Source organism: Lontra canadensis, unplaced genomic scaffold, assembly GCF_010015895.1.
Source record: "Lontra canadensis isolate GAN:19392208 unplaced genomic scaffold, GSC_riverotter_1.0 scaffold120, whole genome shotgun sequence".
NCBI classification, from domain to species: Eukaryota; Metazoa; Chordata; class Mammalia; order Carnivora; family Mustelidae; genus Lontra; species Lontra canadensis.
Genome location: NW_022631114.1, coordinates 2746661 through 2768629, shown reverse-complemented (window position 1 = coordinate 2768629; position 21969 = coordinate 2746661). Strand labels below are relative to the sequence as shown.

The window sequence follows — 21969 nt, the reverse complement described above, 5'->3', positions numbered from 1 at the left end:
TTGCCCAAGACTTTTGCATAGCTCCCTGTGTCTATGTGAATATTTCTGCTTGTTTCTTTACCAATTCCCTAAGTCTGTTTACCCTGCTGTATTTCTGTGTTTCTCCATGTTATGCTGACTTCAAAATCTTTTGTTGCATTAAAATCTCTTCTGGCTTGCTCGAAAAGCAGATCTCTGCGTACCTCTTATTTATTTGTTCTTTTGCATTTGATTGAGATTTTTCTTCTTCTTCTTAAGAAGCACCATCAGATGGTGGGGCTCTCTGAGTCCTGGGGAGGCAGAAAGCAGGGGCTCTCCTGCCAATTCTGAGTTAAGCAAAGCCTGGGGATAAAGAGGGGCTGTGAGCTGGGGATCCTCCCTCTGTCTCATCATCTAGCCCCCCAACTTCGGTCAGAGGGCATGTGGGATCCTATGGCAAAGTGACCCCCTGCTTTTATCAGCTATAAAAGACTTGGTCTTGAAGGAAATTGTATTTTGTGCTTTCACCTGGATTTAGGGAGCCATGTTCTATCCGTGCCACCGAAATCTGGCAATCAAGGGTACAGTGTAGTGGTGTCTTTAAGAAATTGTCGAAAACAATGACAGAAAAGAGTTTTAGAGAACCCAAATGTAAGTGCTTACATTAAGAAAGGTAGTGGGTTTTTTTTTTCCTTCCTGACTATTTCACGTTTACAAGCTAAATGGGTTGTAAATAGTTTACATTTTTATTGCAAGTTAATCCATAAGACTACTAAAACTTTAAGGACTCTGACATCTGATTGATTTTTCTAGTTTATTAAGAATGTATAGTACTCTCACCTGAAGACACACTCAACATAATGATAGAGCCAAAATAGGATTTTTTTAGGGGGTGATAATATCTCTGTGGGGTGTGTGTGCGTGTGTGTGTGTCTGTCTGTCTGTGATGTGTGTGTGAGAGACAGATAGAGGCATGTTAAAAACCTCCTCGGACTCGAGCAGATACGAAAAGTTCACATTTCTTTCCAGTCTTTGCTCCCAAGTCATTTCATTTTGGCCCACCGAAGGCAGTAAACTCCCTTCTCTCCTCAGACTTATCACTACCCGGCATTTTATGTCCCTCTCCTCCCTCATTTTTGTGGTCTTCGGGAGTACTTATAAAAACTGAAGTCTGACTCGAGTGAGAGTTATTTCTCACCTGTCCATTCCTTGAATCGAGCAAACCTTTCCGAGTGTAGACAGTCCCTGCCGCACGACATAGATATGGAGTCACCGGCGCCCGGCACAGAGCTGGTGGGGTCCAAGTCTGGCCCCGCCTGACAGGGCAGACGGCAGGATGCAGCATGAGTCTGGCGGAAATCCAGACGGCCTTCTCGGACCAAGCCTCTGAAGATGGTCTGCACCTCGTCAGCATTTTCCAAAGGGCATTTTTGCCTTTGAATGGCAGTAATGAAAACAGTCTTTCTCCTGCGTTTCGTACATTCCCGAAGTCACACCTGTATTTCCTCTGTTCCTCCTCGTGTCCGCACATGTAAGTGCTAATCCCCGACATTAGCACTAGGGGTTTTGTTCGGGCTCTCTGGGGCAGACCCTGCAGGAAAGGCGATCCTTCAGGGTTAGACAGTTATCTGTCCAACGAAAATCCTTGATGTGGTTGTCCTTCAGGTGAAAGGTTTCTTACATTTTTGGTGTCTTTAAGAGACTTTCCTGACATTGTTTTTGACAAGTTTTTTGTTGTTGCTTTGGAAGCTCCTTTTCCAGAAAGGGCATCCCTACTGAGTCATTCTCAAAGCCTAGTATTTATTTACTTCTTTGTATTCCCCCGCCCCGGTTTCACAGCAGCAGGCTCTAAGTTTTGTGTAACATTTGCCTATTTTTTTTTTCAACTTGTCTTACATTTTGGTAGATCTTTAATGATTATGCAACTTGATGATGCCACCCAAAATCAACTTCAGACCAGGGCGCCTGGCTGGCTCAGTCTGTACAGTGTGTGACTCTTGATCTGGGGCTTGTGAGTTCAGGCCCCATGTTGGGTGTAGAGATTACTTAAAGAATAAAAGCTTTTTAAAAACATTTTAATTTAATTTCTTTTCAGTGTAACAGAATTCATTGTTTATGCACCACACCTAGTGCTCCATGAAGTACGTGCCCTCCTCAATACCCACCACCAGGCTCACCCAACCCCCCACTCCCCTCCCCTCCAAAACCTTCAGTTTGTTTCTCAGAGTCCACAATCTCTCATGGTTTGTTCCCCCCCGCCCCCGATTTCCCCCAATTCACTTTTCCTTTCCTTCTCCTAATGTCCTCCGTGTTATTCCTTATGCTCCACAAGTAAGTGAAACCATATGATACTTGACTCTCTCTGTTTGACTAATTTCACGCAGCACAATCTCCTCTGGTACCGTCCATGTTGATGCAAAAGTTGGGCATTCATCCTTTCTGATGGCAGTGTAATATTCCAAAAGAACTTAAAAAAGCAAATTCAGACCATAAGAGGTATGAAAGTTTGTAGTAACTTGTGTTATTTTTCCATTTTTACCTTGCAGCATGTTCTCATATTACTTGCATTTCTTATAAAGTGAATATTTTTTCTCACCTTTCGATTTAACATGTCTAATCATGGGTTACCCCATGTCCATTCTCTCTGATGTAATGCTTCTTTACGGATCTGATCGACATTTATCACCTCACAGTAGATTCCTTTTCCCTGGACTTCTGCTCACTCATCTGTTGGCTTAGGAAATTTCCTGTGTTTATAATATTAACTAGAACCCGTGGTGTGTCGGTAAATGTTTAATAACCAGCTCACTAGAAAAAATGAAAAAACAAAACAAAACCTTGATTTGCAACGTCTGCCATTTCCATGGTATAAATGCTCCGATTGTGGCTGACTTTAAGCTACCCATGGTTTAATAATTAGTTTTAAAGATTCTCGAACATTTGGGCACCTGGGTGGCTCAGTGGGTTAAAGCCTCTGCCTTCGGCTCAGATCATGAACCCAGGGTCCTGGGATCGAGCCCTACGTCGGGCTCTCTGCTCAGCGGGGAGCCTGCTTCCTCCTCTCTCTCTCTGCCTGCCTCTCTGCCTACTTGTGATCTCTGTCTGTCAAATAAATGAGTAAAATCTTTAAGAAAAAATTCTTGAAGATTTATCAGTTGCATCTCTCGCTGGGTAGTATGAGTAGGCTCTAAAACACAACGATTAATAACAGTTCTATAACTTTACAGATAATCATGCTTTATGATCATGATTTAATTTCTGATTTACAAGATCACCTTGTGTGAATACCATCGACAGGAGGAAGGACTGACTGGAAGGAGTGCTGGTGGCTGTCAGTAGGCAGAGCGGGAATGGGATTCTGCCTTTGAGTGGAGCCTTCCCGGCGCCTTTGTCCCTCACGGCAACTGCTTCCCCTTGTGAAGATCCCTTCATGGCGACGTGTTTGAACTCTAAAGAGGTGCACCTCTTAGAAATGACTTAGAAATGATTATTTGGTGTTCCATTGCTTTAGTAAATTATTGGGTTTTAGCTATTTGAGAGTACCCTTGGCAAATCATAGCCTGCCTATAAAAAAGCTTGGTGGATTTTTCCCTCTCTGGTCTTTAGACGTCATTTTTGTCTTCACATCGAGTGTTTTGGGTCTGATTGTCCGATACTATTTTACTACTTGAAGGCAGCGTTCAGGCAACCCTTCCTTAATGCTGTAGAAGCAGACCCAGTGGGACTTCCTTGTTCCTGTTTCCTTGTAGAGGACTTAATGCATGTCCCTGAGTCACTTTGCGTGACCTGGGAAACATTTGGACGTTTTCACTGCATTTGGAAAAAACACCTCGCTGGGCAGTATTTTCATAACACGGATGGGATCATCTCAGAATGACTTGCGGTGTGGGAGGATGGTGGCAGCAACTGCCATTTACTGGGGACCTGTGTGCCAGGCCCAGCTGGGAGTCCTGTGTGCACAGCATTTCGTTTGCTTCTCCTTGAAGACGGACACTAATGTATGCAGTTTGCTGCAGCCGAGGTCTGTGTGGGTACAACGTGCCCGTGTTCATGAGTGACAGAACTAGCGTTTGAACCAGCTTTGCCCGACTCCAAAAGATGCATGTGGTTTCCATATGACAAAGTTTGTCACCCCGTTTTGATAAGGGATAACAAATGACAGACGTATCTACATTAGCTTGTAAAGAAGCGTCAAGAAGCAGCTTGTACAAAGTTGGGAATGATGTCTCCGCGGGGCCTGCAGCTTCATTGACACGGAAATATTGGACTAATAAAAATTAAGTTATAAAAAAATTCAGTTGTGATTGACATAGTTTATACATATTCTTTCAACAGACGTATAGTTTCAGGTGGATTTCAGATAGATTTGAACCACTACATTTTAATAAGACGGTATGGTTTCCTTCAGACCCGCTGCGTAGATTAAACTCATAAACTGTCAGGAGGCAGATCACAACTTCTTTCCAATACCAGAATCCTTAGACGAGTTCATTTGTTTTTTTGTCCTGAACTTTTTAAGAAAGTAGGGTAATGAGTCCCTTGTCTCTACTCTCTGTGAGAAGAAGAGGAAGCTGCTGCCAGTGCCGAGTGTACTTCCAGTCCCCTGAGGCGTGGTGGGGAGGGAAAGAACTGCTCTGAATCAGAAATCCATGAGAGCACACTCAGAATCAAAGGGGGGGATTCAGTTCTTCCTTTCCTTGGGGAAATCACTGTACACCAAAGAGAAGACCACCCCCGCTCTTGTGTAGGGGAATTCTGGCTTTGGTGCCTGTCCATACAAAAGGGCTATGATGGCTTGTTCTGTAGATTTTTAAAATGAAGATCCTTTTTCATGCATCTGTTGTCAGAGCATAACCAGCCAGCAAGATAGGAACATCTGAGCTCAAACGTAGCTTTCGTCATACAGAATGACCTCAACTCACCATGCTTCCAAAATGATCCTCATAATTTTTCATTATCCTGATTTCTTTTTTTTAAATCTATTTTGTTTTTTAATTTTTTTAGAGAGAGAGAGAGTGTGTGTGTGTGTGTGTGTGTGTGTGAGCTGGCTGGATGGGGCAGAGAGAGAGAGAGAGAGAGAGAGAATCCCAAGCAGGCTCCACACCCAGCACAGAGCCCGACGTGGGGCTCTATCCCACAACCCTGAGATCATGACCTGAGCCAAAATCGAGAGTCAGATACTTAACCAACTAAGCCACCCAGGTGGCCCCATTAATCTGATTTCTGAGGGGGAAATTTCAGATGAAAGCAGGTAGAAATTTTAGCATTGTTCATTCTTTCCCCCCTGCATCACGCTCTTGCTTTCTAGTCTGGATTTTGTGAAAGTCTTGGTTTTTCATTTATGTGGCTCACCAGAGTTGCCCCCATTTTCTGCATATTGCTACTGCCAAAAACCTGAGGGGATGCAATGCCGTTTTTTGTGCCACTGGACTGCATGCATTAGTGTTTAGGAAGAACAGTGGGTGTTAAGGAGAGTATCTCAAACAAAAATCTTGTACATTGTTCCTCCAACTTTCTTGCTGTTTTGATCTGTGAAATCCTATATTCACTCTTTCTTTATGCAGATTATTCCATTCAGAGAAGGAAGAATTTTTTTTTAAGTTGATGCATGATACTGTAACCTTAATACGGTTGGATCTTTTCTGGAAGTTTTTCACATATGGAGCTGTGGAGAGTACTCTGCACCATGGCCATAGAAACTTCAAGTTTTTGGCCCAGATCATAGGATGATGACTTGAAGGCCTTTAGAGATCATGCAGCAAGTCTGCATAGAGAGGAGCAAGGTGAGGCCCAGGGAAGTCATGCTCCTTGACCAGTCCCTACTGCTAGTGAGTGGGTGAGCTAGGTCAGCAACCTGGTCTTCCCACCTCAATTCGTCTTTTCCTACAAACATGCTGACTTGCTGTACCTGGTAATGGGTATAGACTAATACTTGAAATTTGGAGTTCACATATCTTTGCATCAGAAGAGTTTTCTGGTAACTTTCGTTAACGGCCACTCTTCATGTTTGCCCCAGACTGCCAAACCCATCGACAAGTAATTGTGTTTACACCTGTGATTATACATCAGCATTAGGTCTGTTAGAAAATCAAAAGGGAGTTAAGAAATCACAAAGGTTCACTTGAGGGGAGGTTGTGTTGCCTCATTAAGTCTTTGTGGTATTATAAGTCTTCATCCACGATATAGGAATCTTTACCCCTATAAAATAAACATCATCTTGTGACTTAAAAGAACTAACCAATCTGCAGGTTGGCTTACATTTCCTTGGCAATATTGGCCATAGACATTAAACATTATCTCCCCATCCCCCTGTCCCCAGCCTCTGGCCAACTCTGTCCCACTGTCTGTCTCTATGAATTTGCTTGTTCTAGGTACCACATATGAATGGAATCCTACATTTGTCCTTTTGTGATAGTGTCTTCTTTAAGAACAAAATGAGCAGAAACTTTCACTGAGAGAAGTGAGTTCCACAGCCAACATGCTTCTTTGTTCCACATTCGTACAAGGCTCTCTGGGACCTTCCCCGTTAGAGTCAGATACTCTCTTAGAAGATGTGGAGGATTGGGAATCTAGTACTACGCTTCCTGAAAGTATGTGAGGCCAGTACTCCTGGGTAAACTGTAGTTCACAGTTCTCTCCATATTTGATGATAAATCTCAGCACCCTGATACCATCTTCATAGAAGGTGGACAGGGATTACCCATTACTCCTGTGCTCAGTCCTCTGCCTGGTATTTGAGTGAGGCTCAGTACTGGTCCTACGGGTCCCATGTGCTCCCAGCACATGCCCTGCTCCAGCAGTGTGTGCCCTGCACACTCAGAGCATAGGGAGCACTTTCTAAGGAGCCATTCTATGGGGAGACCAAGGACTCAGATTTTCTAGAACCAGAAGCCTGAATTCTTGTTCCCGCTCTGCCGTAAAGTGGATAGGTGTCTGTGGCAGGTCACTTTGCTTGTGCAAACTGGAGATTTCTCACTTGCAAAATGAGGAGATTGGACTTACTTATCTCCAAAGTCACTTGAAGCACAAACATAATTCTCTGATTTATTTATCAATAATGACAACAGTAACCTACTGGCTAACCTTTTTTTTTTTTTTTTTTTTTTTTGTAAGTTTCCAGGCACTTTCAAAGTCTTTTGCCTTAACTGTGGTAGCTGCTCTAGGAGGTAGGGACTGGACACAGAGATGTTGGTTACTTGTCCAAGGACAGCCTGTAAGCCAGAGATCGGTGACTTGAACACGGAGCGTCTTACCCTACAGCCCACTTCTCAACCGCTAACCGGAAAGAGCATTGAAACGAAATGATGTCACAATAAGAAGAAAAAAAGCACAAAGCATGTCTTCGACTCTCTAGCCGTCATGCTTTGTGTGGAATCTTTTTCTAACCTTGATGAAAGGGTGTAATTAATCTGTAATTAAAGTAATAATAGGGTTTCGGGGGGTGGGGGGACGGTGGTTAGGGAAGAGCGTCGTTGTGGTCCTTGGGACACAAGAGGGCGCTGTGGCAAAGCTTACGGTCTGCGCATCCTCTGCCTGAGAAGGGCACCGCTGCCCGGGACAAACTTCCGAAGAAATACGGCATTTCCGACACTTCATTTATCAACTTGGATTAACCGGACATCATTCCTGTAAGATTGAGAGTAAAAATAGCAGATAAATCAACGCAATCATGCTCCTCTTTGATAGTCATCACCCGTCGTCCCCGGGCCCGGCCTTCCAATCTCTGGCTCCCTAGCACGTTAGGGCGCGCGTGTGCCTCTTAAACCCACCTTGCTGTAATGCTCCGGAAGGCTGTCTTAGCCGCAGATAGAATGCAGCACGGTAATGAAGGGTATTTTATTTAAATCCCTTTTTTTATCTTTCATTACTTATTCATATGTGTGGCTAGCCATCACACTGCCATTCCATGTGACAGGAAGTGGGACAGATTTAAGGAAAGCAATTGTTTAATATTCGACTGATGTTCCCATTTTGCTTCAGATAAGCACAGGCAGCGTGGACTAGCTGGGGCTGCTTTGTAGAAGGCTCTTGCGGCTCCAAGCTGAAACTACGTTTAAAAAGATAATAATAGAGGGAGTAGCAGGGTACGCAGGAGAAGCAGCGAGCGCCTCTTCAAGACCTAGGAGCGTCCCCGTCAGAGGGAGAGATGCTTTTGATTGGTCAGGCTGCTGGGGAACCGTCCTGGGCATGCAGGACAGCAGGAATGATTCTCGAGCCTTGTGAGAAGATGAGGCTCTGGCACCCAGTCCCGTGGCCCATGGGGTATTGTCGTGTCCCCGTCAGTTGGCTACTTTTGTCTCCTAGGGTGCTGGTTCAGAGAACAGATCTTCCCATACACTTCTGTTTGTTTAGGAAAAAGACATGAAGTCCTTGTAAATGAACAGAAGCTGATGACCTGGGAGCACTGGTTAGGAAACAGTCAGAAGGGTGTGTCTGGCTTCATACAAGGACACAAGCTCCTTTTAACCCACTGAGCCTTGAGTCATTCCTGGGGTGAAGACCGTCTCTAGAAAGTGATCAGAATGCTGGAAACCCCACTCTGGGGAAGGCAGAGAAGCAAGCCCCCAGCCTCCCCTTAGCATTCCCGGGCTAATACTGCAGGATACTCCATTTGTTTGACAATGAGTGGGGTTTGACACTGAGTGAGCTTTAAAGCTTTTGCTTCGCTGGCTGGCAGGCAGGAAAAAAAAAAGAAAACAAAAACAAATAAAACCAGAGGATATTCATCTCTGGAAGAATAAAAAGTAGTTATCTCCGCTTTTGAAAAAGCCACGTATATGCAGTCTGGTGCTCAGTGGTGGGCACAGGAACCCTGGTTAGCACCTGCCCCCTACCCCCACTGCACATCACTCTCCTCTCTGCAGACCCTGCTGCTCTGATTCCCTGTCCCATCTCCTGCATTTTTCCTCTTTTCTCCTCCTTTTTCTGATGGGAGCTGCAAGGCTAGTGCTCCTGGGTGTTCCCCAGCTCCTGACCAGGCCTAGGTCAGCCTCTCTCTGCTGAGCAGCCTCGAGGCACCTGTTAGCATAATCGAACTTTGCAAGAAAGGGGAGAAGATCATAACATGAAACCACATCCAGAGCCTTTAGAAGGGCAAGCAGTCATGCATTTTTAGAACCAGTAATAGGAAATGCTATGGGGGCCGGAAAATAATTAGGACAAGAGCCGAGGTATGTACTGACTTCCCCACCCCTTCCCTGATGGGAAAGAGGAAGCAGTAGTGTTGAATTCCTGACAGACGTCCTTTAGGTTAGTAGGGAGAGTGTTGATCTTGAAGGATCTAGAAGGATCTAGGAAGCCAAATACTCAGGGTATCAGGTTGGTGGGATGAATGAGAGAGGGAGGGAGGGAGGGAGGGAGTGACTGACAAGTAGTGAAGGAAGCAGATGGTTGGGCCTGAGTGGGTCACCTGTCTGCAAGGTGTACAACCACAGGGGAGTATCTTCATTTCCATAAACACTTTAAAAAAAATTTTTTTTGGTTAACATATAGTGTATTATTAGCCCCAGGGGTACAGGTCTGTGAATCGCCAGGTTTACACACTTCACAGCTCTCACCATAGCACATACCCTCCCCAATGTCCATAACCCAACCACCGCCCCCCCCACCAACCTCAGTTTGTTTTGTGAGAGTAAGAGTCTCTCATGGTTTGTCTCCCTCCTGATCCCATCTTGTTTCATTTATTCTTTTCCTATCCCCAAACCCCTCACATTGCCTCTCAACTTCCTCATACCAGGGAGATCATATGATAATTGTCTTTCTCTGGTTGACTTATTTTGCTAAGCATAATACCCTCCAATTCCATCCACGTTCATAGACACTTCTTAACTGAGAAGCAGGATTGCTGGTTGTCTCCAGTATGGAGTGAAAAAGGTCCAAAATGCCCCTGAGAAGAGCTGTGTAAACCAGAGGCCTGGAAATTTTCAGTGTTCAAGTCTTTTCGTAAAGATCTTGAGATGAAATGGTTTGGGCCTTTGTTCCCGAGAGGGGTCCCACCTTGTTCAGCTGTCACCACATTTCCTGGGTGAAATCTGTACTGTGTCCTTGGTTCCTGGAGGAGAGCTCACCTCGGACAAGCTGAACGCAAGGCTGACTTTCAAAAAGGAAAAAGTTAGAAAAGGAACAACCTCTAGGGGATGCTACACAAGTCATACAGGGTAGGTGTAGGAGGCCCAGAGGTTCTGGGAGTCTGGGCATGGGTGTGTTTCTGCCAGGGCGTGGGAAGAAGAGAAGGAATATGGGGAAGGCACAGGAGACGTCTGAACGCCCAGCCGCCATTTTGCTGTGGGAACATCATTCCCAAGGCAGGACTCCACGGTGTCAAAGACATGGGCTCTTATCACTAAAGGGGCAGGACCGTCCCTCCTCCTCCCAGTGGCAAGAGCCAGCCTGAAAAATGGGGCTCCATAGACATGGTGCTCCACAGATATGGGGCTCCATAAACATCCAGTGTCATGGTCATTATAAAACACTGACCAACCATTGCCATCTGAAAGTCCCTTCTTTGTCCTAGTCTTTCAGCTAGGCAGAAAGTTCTAGTTACAGACATCCATCTTCCCTTCTTTTCCCTATAATGCGCCTGATCCCATGGGTAATGGTCCTGCCCTGTATATAACCAGCTTGTGCTCAGCAGCTGCCCAACTTGGGCTGTTCTTCTGCAACCTGTTATTCTGAGGGCCAGAGCTGTCTGTTGACCTTGAACCCATGCTGGGGACACTGCCAGACCCGGGGGTGTTGGCCGGTTGTGTCTCCCCCAGGCCCCACAAAGCTCCAGCTTGCTCAGTAGCAGCATGGACTGGTCTCCCGTCAGGAGCTCGGGAAGCTGGCGGCAGCGAAAGGGCTACACACACTTGTTAAAGGGGACAAACAAGAATGATGGACGTGTTTTCACTTCTGCTGTCATATTCATTTATTGCAAACTTTGATTTTAAAGATTAGCGATTAATGTCCCCCCCCCGCCCCTAGATTATTATGCCGTTGTCCTTCCTCCATAAACTTGAGATATGCCTGGTGGTCTTTTTAAGCAGTGAAATGACTGATTTTTTAAAAAAGTGATTTGGATTACATTTTTAAAGATTTTGTTTTTTAAAGATTTTATTTATTTATTTATTTGACAGGTAGAGATCACAAGTAGGCAGAGAGGCAGGCAGAGAGAGAGAGAGGGGGAAGCAGGCTCCCCACTGAGCAGAGAATCTGATACGGGACTTGATTCCCGGACCCTGAGATCATGACCTGAGCCGAAGGCGGGGGCTTAACCCACTGAGCCACCCAGGCGCCTGTAAAGATTTTTTTTAGAAAAGATTTTATTTATTTATTTGACAGAGAGATCGCAAGTAGGCAGAGAGGCAGGCAGAGAAAGAGGAGGAAGCAGGCTCTCTGCTGAGCAGAGAGCCTGATGCGGGGCTTGATTCCAGGACCCTGGGATCATGACCTGAGCTAAAGGCAGAGGCCCAACCCACTGAGGCACCCAGGTGTCCCTGGATTACATTTTAATAAGTATTTTGGTCAGAGTTATCTTATTTTTAGCATTTTGTGGCTTTAATTTAGCTCCAGTAATCGAGTTTCTGAGAATAAACCCAAATCTCAAGTTTCGTGATGCATATCTGACCTTTCTCTTCCTCTGGCTGCTGGGGGTGGATGGGGGTTGGGCCTGCCTCCTCACGGGGGCTTCAGAGCTGACTCCCCACGTGGCTGCAGCCAGCCCAGAACCTCGCCATCTTCCCTGAGAGTCTAGAGTCGCAGATTCCCTTCGGATTGGGCTGGACTTGCTTTGCACAGGGATGCTGATTGATTGTCACTTTTTTCCTCAGAGTTTTGGTAGGTTCCGAGGGCAGGACTTGGCAGGGGTAAGAGAAGAGTAGAAAGTTCTGGGTCTTTAAAGGAGACCCAGTTGGGGAGAGGGAGATGGCTATGGAAGCAGTTCCCAGGGGGAACACAGTCACCCCGTCCTGCCTCTCATATTTCCTCAGGACGGTGTCAACAGTTAACAGCCGTTCTGCCCACAGTTGGGAGGTGGTTGTGAGGTGGTTCTGTCTCTGGCCAGAATCAGGCCATTTGTGCCGAAATATTTGTTGCCCTTTAAACAACATGAGTTTGAATTGTGTGGGTCCAATTACCACAGATTTTTTTTTTTTTTATAAATACAGCACAATTCTATAAATGTATTTTTTTTTTTTGAAGATTTTACTTATTTCTTAGAGAGAGTGAGCACAGCAGGGGAGTGGCTGGGGGAGAGGGGGAAGCAGACTCCCCACTGAGCAGGGAGCCCGATGCGGGTCTTAATCCCATGATCCCGGACTCATGACCTTGAGCCGAAGGCAGATGCTTAACTGACTGAGCCGCCCATGTGCCCCAACTGTATTTTTTCCTTGTGTTTTTATTGATACTATTTTATTGAGCTTTATTGTAAGGATACAACATAGAATATATATGTTTGTGTGATCGGTAAGGCTTCTGGTCAACAGTAGGCTACGAGCAGTGAAAGTTTTGGAAAGTCAAAAGTTACTCCTGGTTTTTCAAGTGCCCAGGGGCTCGGGGCCCCTCACCCTCCTATTGCTCGAGGGTCCACTGCCGTTGAATCTAAATGACTTGTGGCTGGTGGTCCCTTCCCGGTGCGGGTTCTACCGCGGTTAGCCGCCTGTGCTTTAATCTCCCCTCTTTGCCTGATGGTCGACCCCAAATTGCAGCCTTTGTAGGCCTCCCTGTCGGCTGCGGGTGTCACTTTCCACAGTCTCTGGGTCTGCCGTAAGGTTTGAAACTGCGTTCGCCGTGTCCTTCACATCTCATGTCCAAGAGGATCCGCACCTTCAGACTTCATTTCGATTTCCGCTTGCTGATGGTCTCTTTCTCTTGCTGGGCTGTGTTAACAGGCTTCTGCTTCTGGGCCCCACATTTGTACGCCCAGTTGGAGGATACCGCGTGCTGTCGGCTCACCAGGACCACAGCCTCCACCTCCTGGTGGCCTCCCTGATGACACCCTAGCTTTCTCGTTTCATTTCTGAATGCTCTGTTCTTGGGGTTGCGTACCCCCTCAGCAGCTGATGAGCCCGGTGTCCCCTGGGTCATGACTTGATCGCTACCTGCCCACATCGGCCGAGCTCCTGCACTTCTGTTCTGGCCCAGCCTCCTGGGCAAGGAGATTTGGCCTGGCACTTTTTCCCCATTTGGGGTAGCATCTGAAATAGTCTTATTTCTGGGGTCATTGTGCTTGAACTAACCCCTGATGCCTAAATCAGCACTGACTCACAGACTGCCAGTCTCTTGCTGTGTCAGAATGGTTCTTCTATCTGCCTCTTTTGTTTGGGGGGCCCCACTGCAAGCCTGCTGGGGAGCGGGCAAGCCTTTGTGTGAGGCTGAGTCTCCCGGACAAGGAACGTCCCACAGCCTGGTCCTAGCTGATTACCGTTGAGTGAGGACTAAGTGCAGCCCGCGTTCTGCCTCCCCGCTGCCGTTGCTTCACTCTGCCATTGACTCTGCCAGCCTTGACCCTTGGGGTGGCATCCGTGCTCAAAGAGGGGAGCCTGAGCCCTAATTTGTCTTGCCCTGAACATATCTCCTCACGTGGCTCTTGCAAGAACCTTTCTCCAAGGACTGACTCCATGGATTCCCAGCCACCCAGAGCTGTCTGACCCATGACCCCGTACCCTAAGCAACATGGCTGAACACACGTGTGCTGCTGTGGCCAGCCCTGCTCTCGTGAGATCAGTTACCATCCAGGCGGATCCTGGCTTTGCTGGCTAGGAATGATCCAGTCAAGGTGGCCTCCTGAACTTGAAATCTGGGACTGCCAGGGGATCTGCACCTGCCGTCCACCTTCACCCGACCCGGGCCTCAATTCCAGCATTCACTTGGGAAGTAATAATTGTGACATAGTCACAAAGGCTAGCGGAGGGGGACCAGATGTCCCTCCTACACCACCCTCTTCCTGAAAGGCAGCTTTTTACAGTATCAACTATATGAATGTAGAACATCTGAGCAATCCCTTACAAGATTTCGGTATCGTCCATGACCACCTTCCATCTATCTGAACAGCCGGGCTGGTCTTAATGAGCCTTCCCTTCGTAATTAATTTAAACGTCATCTCATTAGTATAGCCAGAGTGCCCCTGGGGTGTTTTGTCTTCCCGCAGAGCAGGGCGTCTAGACAGGGGCAGATGCCCCCGTGTTGTAGGTAATGGTTGCGGTGGTATCTCAAGGGGCATGCGGTGTATGTGTGCTCCATGGGACATGTGTGTCTACGTGCATGTGTGTGTCGTGTAGGGTGTGCACACACGTGTATGTGCCTCGGTGTGGTGTGTGCCTGTGCCTGTACACGTGTGTGTTGCTGTGTACGTTGTGTACACGTATGTGCGTGTGGTGCATGTGTGTGGTATGTGAGCAATTCAGAATTGTGGCCGGGGCCCTTGGCGGCCCCATGGCCAAACCCTGCCCATGGTAGCTGCTACCTGCTCGTTGTGGTCTCCCCCTACCCCGCTATGGAAAAGGACAGCCTCCGATTGTTTGAAAAGATCCACGACTAAAAGGACAACTTGGGCTTCCTCTGGTTTTCCCGTGGGGCTGGGCCATGCCAGGCCCTCCCCGGAGTAGTGGTGTAGCTCTGTGGCGGGGGGAGGGGTTGCACGGGAAGCCTTCCCCAGACCCCACTTTCCTGATTGATGGGGTACATGCAGATGCTATTGCCTGGGCAGATCACTCCTGATGCCTCAAAAATGAGAATTCTGCTTTGGTCCTTGATCATTGACTCTACTGAATTACGTAGGCATCTTACTCCCTTTAACATTGGCTTGCTTTCACACTTTAAAAAGAAAAAATTCTCATCCTCGTGATGAAAAAAAATGTATGTGTCATGCAGGTTCTTGTTGTGAGGTGATTTCTCTCCAATTGCTTGAAAATTCTCTTTCTTATCACTCTCCGCTCCCCTTATTGATTTCACTATACGAAAAGCTTCTGGAAGTCTGGCTCTGGTCTGCCGGTTCCCGCGTGTCGGGCCCCGAGGACCCCAGTTTCCTGACCCGCCTGCAGTCTGATGTGTTGACTGAAGGCAGAATGACAAGTCCTCTTCTTGAAAATGACTACACACCAGGTCAGAAAGCACTTTCCTAGGACGGAAGTTGTAGCTGTTTCCTAGACGTATGTTTATTTTCCATCCCTTTACCCACTACTGTTTGAAATTCTGCTGTTGTTTGCACACTGCTCGCCTTTGTGTCCCTCTTTCCATCTGTTCTTGAAAAAAAAAAAAAAAGCCAACTGAGTTTTATTTTAAACCAATCCAGATGACAGGAGCTCAATCTTGACGACGCTTTGGAAACCAGTGGAAGAAAATTCTTGGTAAATTACTCATCTACTCAACTCCTTTTCCATAGACGATCTATTGTTGGTGTTACTGCACATTTCAAGATAAGGGCACATTTCTGAGGCAGGGTCCTTGTACCCCAGATAAGCAATTATTGAAGAAATTGGTTTTGACATGTGCTTTCGGTTTTAATATTTCCTTTTACATTCTAAAATAATCTCCTGTTGCATGTAATTTCCCACTACTGCACATAAAGACGCATTCCAGGTGTCCCTGCATGAAGTCCGGTTTATTTCACACAGAGATGGTTATGGAAAAAGACTGGGGGAGGGGCCCTGACATCCTTAACATGTGGTCATGGAAAGGACTTCATGCCCAGAGCCCCAGCCCACAGGTACCCTCTTTGCTCCGGATCCTAGCCAGATCTGCCGTAAATTGCCATTTTAAAGAGCTCTAAGGAGTCAAAGCTCATTATCCAATATCAGGTCACCAGGAAAGATTTAGGATTTGGGTGTCCTTTCTCATCAGGACTGAAGAGAGAGGGGGAAGGATGATTGGCTATGGCTACTGATGATGATTTTTTAAAAATCATTTTAACCATTAGAAAAAATGAAGTATCATTGACATACACTGGTTATCTTTTTTATTTTATTTTTAAAGATTTACTTATTTATTTTAGAGGGAGAGAAGGACAGAAAGAGAGAAGGAGACAGAGAGAGAGAGAGAGGGAGCCTCAAGCAGACTCCCTGCTGAGCCTGGAGTCTGACATGGGGCTTGATCTCAAGACCCTGAGATCATGACCCGAGCTGAAACCAAGAAGTCAGTCTCTTAACCAACTGAGCCACCCAGGTGCACACTGGTTGTGATTAAGTCCAAGAACAGGTAAGCAATTTATAATAGGGCTCTAGGCCAGAAGCAAACTGAACTTTGCTTTTGGATGGTGAGCCATCCAAGGGCTGGTGTCCCAGTACCTTGTTGTGGTGCCCCTTGCCCAGCAGCCCACCCTGGTCCCTCTGCCAGCCCCACAGGTCAGGTCTTGTGTGATAGTCCCTTAGTGGATTGAAAACTAAAGGGAGTAGAGACTCATGGGATTTCGTGGTGCGCTCATGTAAGGAACAGAACTGGAAGTGTTTAGAATTACAAGAGCTAGTTTTACCGAAGCATGTTAAGAGACCCATTACGGAAAATTCAAATAATAAATTTCAAGCTATCAGGGAAAATTGGTTCAACCTCGCAGTCAGATCTTTCCTGCAGAGCCAGACTGGAAAAGGCAGTGGTCCCCTCTTCATGGGAGACGGGCTCTTGGAATCAAATGTCACAGGAGGGTTCTGCGAGGAAATGTAACTGAGATGCCACAATTCCAATTTCTACAACTGGAAGAGAGCATCTTAAGTAATCTCAAACACTGATGCTCTGAGCATCATTTTGTATGGCCCAGCTGAGGACTTAGTGAGTAACTCACTTAGTAAATAACTTGTGTGGTTTTATTTCTCCCACCCAAAACCTTTTTTTTCTATAACCCTCCAATTAAACACACACACACACACACACACACACACACACCCACCCCACAATTCATCCCTTTAGTAATCATCTGAATTGTTAAGGATATAGTTTTCTGTATTTTTTAAATTTTAAGAAATTTTTATTTTATTTTATTTTGAAGTAAACTCTACACCCAGTGTGGGACTTGAACTCACAACCCTTAAATTAAGAGTATCATGCTCTACCAACTGAGCTAGCCAGGTGCCCCTAAGGATATAGTTTTAAATGACATAGAAATGAAGTCCCTAAAACAGTTTCTATCAGAATCTAGGGGGCAGCACTCCCAGGGCCCATACAAAGCATCGTCTGATGGGACCACAGGAGACTGGTTCTCTCTGGCCTCACTTTGACTTCAAACTTCTCTAGTGCCTGGGTGTAGATACATAGAGAAATCAGTCTGCCCTGTGTGGTGGCAAGCTGAATTTTCATTAAGGCTGTGATAAACCCAAAGAGCTCTAATATTTGGAGGAGATGGTCCAGGGTGCTCTTAGTGGTCGGGAGAGAAATTGCTGCATCTAAGTCTGTGGGGAAGCAAGCCAGAAGCCAGCTGTGGGCCTTGATGACTGAAGGCCACCTACCATTGATTGTTGGCCACCGGAGACATCTCGTACTGGAGCCTGGGGGCACCGGCTGGATGTCTGCCTACTTGGTGATGGCCAGCTGCCTTCCAAGGCTGCAGCTTTGATACTGTGAACAGAACTGACCACTTGAGGGGTCGTGGGCAGTTTCGCGGTCTCGATCTCGTTCTTTTCCCATTTGTGAATGAGTAGAATGGCTGAGATGATGCGCTAGTCCTCCCACAGCTCATCTGCATCTGTCACCATCTAAATGTAATGTGTTGGTGTGACTCAACTGTTCTCACTCCATACATAAGGGTGAAGACCCCATGCTCATTTTTTCTCTCTTCTCTCGCAATAGCACGTGCTAGTCTTCTTCCTTTTACCTTCCTCTTAAAGTCTGTGTTGGAGAATCTAGACAGTTCATCATTCCCCAATCTAGTTTGGGTTTAGAAGCAGGACCACAAATAAATAGAACCAAAGGGGAAAAATTATAGAACAAACAACTCCAGAAGGTACGTAAATGGCTGGGTCACTGGTCCCCGGCTAGCCCGAGAGCCCTGGTGTGTTGGAGGATACTCTGAAGGACCTTCTCTTACGTTGTGTATCTTTTAGCATCTTGGGTTCCTAACTCTATGTACCAGTACTTGTGACCCTTAGCTGTCCTCGCAACCATGAAAAGCAAACATGCCTTTTGCGGAATGGTATGGGTGTCACTGACCTACAGCAGCCGCTGTCTGGGTTTTAAAGCTCTGTGTCTGAACATTTGCACTGGTTTTGGCATTCTAGCGTCCAGAATTATGTGTAGCGAATGAGTGTCTTGAGGGCCTGTGGTTTTCAGGGGCCATAGCATGGCTCTGTGATTCTTTTCTGCTATCTCAGGAGCTGGGGTGTGGACTTCTTTGATCTCTCCCACCTCTCTTTGTTCCCCCCATTGTTAATGGTGAAGTGGGAAGACTTAGGGAAACAGAGGGGGTGTGCACAGAGTGTTGCCGGCTGAGGGGTTTGGTCCTGTGTGGATGGAGAATAGTGCCAGTGGGAGCCAAGGGACAGGGGTTGCTTTTATACCCAGCGAAACAGCCCCTCTGGAGGGAGAGCAGACTGAAGGTTACGTGATCCAGCAGAAAGTCAAACAGTCACATAGAAATCTTCCCCACAGGTGATAAACTAAAAATGAGAAGGGGGTGGACACTTAGTTTAGTGTGACAGTGCCCTTTCTCATCAAGAGGTCTGTGACACTCACCTTGATGAGCGCCGAGTCATGTATGAAATTGGTGAATCACTATATTGTTCCCCTGAAACTGATATGCCACTGTATGTTCATTATGCTGACATAAAAATAAAAATAAAAAAAGAGATCTGTAACATCTGCTATTCCGAGGAGTGGCTGAAACAGTTCTGATGGCAGAGCCCACACTCCTACAACTGGGAGGATCCATGGGGTGGCCCCAGGTATCTTTTCCATCCTAGATCGTATTTCCGATCTAGGTTATAGACAAGTCGTGTTATGGCTCTGGGCACGAAAGGGATAAGATCATGTTCTACTCAGTGAATCATCATAAATTTAATGACTAAATCTGATGTACTCTGGGACTATAACTTATCTCCATCACTGTTTAAAGAAAAGTCAAGATGAAGTGATTCAAAGTTCTGTATTTGTATGGCTCCTGTATTGGTGGGGAGAAAATTAGAAGTTTTACTGTATTCTCACCGAGTAAAGGTGAGATGCGTAGGCTAGGCCACTTGTCTCCTTGTCCTGCCTCTGGATCTCAGTAGCTGGCCTACTTTCCATGCATTCCTGGAGTGCCCTGAGTTTCATCTTCATCTCCTTGGTGTTCAGTGGGTGATATGTGTTACTCTTGTTTTGGATACACTCTGTGAGTTTATGTGATGCAAATGCCCACTGTTCTTGGCCAAACATCCATGTTCAGATCCACTTTTTTCCCTCTACGTAACTCTGCGTGGCTGAGCGTACATTCGAGCAAAAGCACTCGGAGAGAATAGGAAGGAATGATCTGCATGGATCAGCTTATTTTGACCGAACAGATGAAAATCAAAAGTCACTTAACAGCTAACTTCAAAGATGTGAAAAGTGTGTATGGCGAACGGAGATTTAGTGGTAAGTATCTCAATTCATATTCGCCAAGGGCAAGAGGAAGATAAATGAACTCAAATGGCAGCAGAAAGGAATTAGACACTAGGAAGGAAGCTTCAGAAGTTGGAAGCGCTCGTCGTTCGAGATGTTTGATGCAGAGGAAGACACTGCTGTCCTAGGATGGCTCACTCTTTCAGCCCATAAATATTTATTGAGCTTATACCCTGGGCAGGTGCTGGGCTTGGTGGGGCAGGTATGCAGGTGAACAGACAGGCAGAGACCCTGACAGTACAGACCTTAAGTCTAGTGGGGGAGACAGACATTGATCAAAGACGCAAACATGTCATAATCTGTGACAAGTGCCACGAAGGAATGTACGAGAGTGTAACACGCACACCTGATCTGTCTGCAGCCAGCGGCCAGGGGCCAATAGCTCCAAAGAAGTGAAGTGTGAGTTGAGATTGGAAGGATAAGTAGAAAATTGCAGGGGAAAGGAGGGGCTGAGCAAACAGCCTGTGCAAAGACCCCCAAGGCCAGAGGGAGCTGGTGGCTTTGAGGGACAGAGAGATCCGTGAGGCCAGTACAGCCAGAGCTCAGAGAGGGGGAGAAGGGAGTGGATGTCTTGGGTTCAACTGTCGGCAGGAACCAAGCCAGGGTGGTTCTTGAAGCAAGTTAGGACTTTGATCTTTATATAAAGAGGGATGAAAAGTTGTCTGTGTTGTTTACTTTTTACTTTTTCATTTTTTTTCTTTTTACTATGTATAACATGCCATCTTTGTTCACCGGGGCTGCTGTAACAATATACCACAGACTGGGTAGCTTATAAACAGCAGAAATGTATTCCTTGCAGCTCTTGAGGCTGGAAGTGCGAGATCATGGTGCTGGTGTGGTCAAGGTCTGGTGAGACCAGGTAAAGGTCAAGGTCCTGTTTGTAGACGACTGACTTCTTGTCAAGTCCTCACACAGCCTCAGCCAGTGCCCGCTTGCCTCTTACAAGGGCACTATTTCTTTTCACGAGGCTACTCTTATGCCCTCACCTAGTCTTAATTACCTCCCAAAGGCCCCCACCTCCTAATACCATCACATTAGGGGGGTAGTTTCAACACATGAATTTGGAAAGGACACGAATATTTAGTCCAAGCCTGTGCATACGGACCAGTGCCCATGTGAGTCAGCTTAGGACTGGTCCCACAGCACCCAGCTCAAGAGACACAGCATTATTGACAACCGAGAACTCCTCTGGATCCCGTCCCAGTCACTAGCATGCTCCCATGGTGACCCCTTTTTTAACTCATAGGACCGTAGAGCAATTTTGACTATTTCCGAACTTTACGTAAATGGAGTCATACCCTTGTATTTTTTGCTCGGCTTCCTACACTTAACACCGTGAGACTCCATTTGCTCCTTGTAGCAATAATTTGCTGGGAATATAACATAACTTATTTATCAGTTCTGCTGTTGACAGAAAATTGGGTAGTTTCCTGTGTTTTGCTGTTTTTAGAATAGTAGTACTATGAACTACTTGGGTGTTCTAGTTCCCCGTTCTGTCGGGTGTTTTCACAGTGGGGTTTCTGGGAGTCTAGATATACTAAGGTTAACTTTCATGGATCACACTGAGCTGTGCTCTAATGTGGCCTTTCTGATTTGCACCCTTGCCCACAATGTGTGATCTTTCTCACAGATTTTCTGCAAACAGTGACATGACTGGATCTGGGCTTTTCAAAGACCACGTGGGCTGCTACCAGGAGAATGGATTGGACAGGCGGGAGTTCCTGGGAAGATCTGTGGGGGACTGTTACGGTGGGTCAGGGCAGATGGGGAGAGGGTGAATTCAGCTCAGATGGAAAGAAGTACACAGATTCAGGAGACAGTAGAGGGGGAGAAGTTGTTGGTTTCAGGGGTTGTACCGTATCCCCCCATTCATGGTTTAGCTTTCCATGGTTTCAGTTACTTGTGGTCAACTAGGAGCAGAGGATCCTCCTCCTGTCCTTCTATCAGAAGGTCAGTAGTACCCTAATGCTACATCACTATGTCTCTGTCATTCATCTCACTTCATCTCGTCATGGAGGCATTTTATCATCTCATATCATCACAGGAAGGGTGAGTACAGAGAGACCACATTCACAGAACATTTTTTACAGTATATTGCTATAATTGTATTTTATTATTAACTGTTGTTCATCTCTTACTGTGACTAATTTATAAATGAACTTTATCATACATAAGTGTGTATAGAGTTCAGTACTATCTGTGGTTTCAGGCATCCACCAGGGGTGAAGGAGAGAGGAGAGGTGACAAGAAAGACCGTACATTGTTGCCTTGTGTAGCTGGTTAGACGGTGGTGTTTGTCTGAACAATGGACCAGGGATGGGGAAGGGTGGGTCCTAATTCTGGTTTTGGACATGTTGATTTGAAGTGCATTAGGGACGTCCACGTGGGAATCAGGGTGGCAATTAGACATGGAGGCCTGGACTCAGGAGAGTCTAGTGGACAAATAACGCAGTGTCCTCATGGCAGCCTTGG

At 46.3% G+C, this 21969-nt stretch overlaps 1 protein-coding gene and 1 long non-coding RNA gene across 2 annotated transcripts in view; one reads left to right on the top strand and one right to left on the bottom strand.

Annotated features, from left to right (window-relative positions):
• The window catches only part of DISC1 (DISC1 scaffold protein), a 300758-nt gene that overhangs the window by 134735 nt on the left and 144054 nt on the right, over positions 1-21969 (top strand). The window lies entirely within an intron of this gene.
• LOC116857186 lies at positions 7550-21635 on the bottom strand. The gene is made up of 3 exons (XR_004380708.1): positions 21563-21635; positions 21498-21502; positions 7550-7561 (listed from the first exon to the last, which is right to left on the bottom strand). It is a non-coding gene; the product is annotated as an uncharacterized LOC116857186 (long non-coding RNA).